The 935-nt window shown below is 40.6% G+C and overlaps 1 non-coding gene across 1 annotated transcript; it reads left to right on the top strand.

Moving 5' to 3' along the window:
• The first annotated feature begins 738 nt into the window (after positions 1 to 738).
• On the top strand, positions 739 to 812 carry trnan-guu. Its single transcript has one exon. It is a non-coding gene; the product is annotated as a tRNA-Asn (tRNA).
• The last annotated feature ends 123 nt before the right edge of the window (positions 813 to 935 follow it).

Here is a 935-nt window from a genome sequence, read left to right as displayed (position 1 = left end):
CTTAACAAAACAATAATTTCTGAATTAATCAATATTTTTTCCCTCCTCTTCCTTTCTTTACCCCCCAACAGACTAATGTTCCCCAGCCTGGCTTAATAGGTCAGCGCCGTCGGCTGTTAACTGAATGGATGGTGGTTCAAGTCCACTCAGGGATGTTTGTTGCTTAAATAACCTGAAGTGAGCCAACTCTGGTATTTATCCTTCTGCAGAAGACCATAGAGCAGCCCCAAGATAACCCAAGTGACCTTTCCTCTATTAGAAGGTACAGTTCTGCAAACCATGTACTGTACATATTAATCTTTGCCGTCATTGGTATGCAGGTCACTTGATGTAATACAAGCAAATACATAAGTTTTGTGATACATGGCGTGTAACTGTATGTCAATGATCAAACATTGCATGCATTATCAGTTCCAAAATTTTCTTGGATGCCAAATATTTGAATTCAAAGTCAGAATCCAATTGACATGTAAGAACAATACAATGCACGTCCAGCTTCTACATTTCCGCATGAGTCAGCTTCCACAATTTCTGAGTAACAGGAAAATAGCCTGATAAGCATACATGTGCAGCTCAACCTCAAAAAGCCATAAAGCAAATGCTTGTGGCTTAAAGATCGAGCTCCCGCTCATAAAACTACTCTACTCTATCTGTAAAGTGTCTTGAGGTAACTCTTGTTATGAATTGATACTATAAATACAATTGATTTGAAATTGAATGAAACATGAGAGCGGAGCAGTCTCTGTGGCGCAATAGGTCAGCGCAGTCGGCTGTTAACCGAAAGGATGGTGGTTCAAGTCCACCCAGGGACGTTTGTTGCTTATAAACCTGTAGAGAGCTCTGGGGATTTATCATTTTGCAGAAGACCATAGAGCAGCCCAATGATAACCCAAGTGGCCTTAAGTCTCTATCTAAAGGTACAGTTCTGCAAACCA

The sequence above is a fragment of the Etheostoma cragini genome, unplaced genomic scaffold (assembly GCF_013103735.1).
Source record: "Etheostoma cragini isolate CJK2018 unplaced genomic scaffold, CSU_Ecrag_1.0 ScbMSFa_2287, whole genome shotgun sequence".
Classification (NCBI taxonomy): domain Eukaryota; kingdom Metazoa; phylum Chordata; class Actinopteri; order Perciformes; family Percidae; genus Etheostoma; species Etheostoma cragini.
This window is presented reverse-complemented; position numbering and strand designations above follow the sequence as displayed.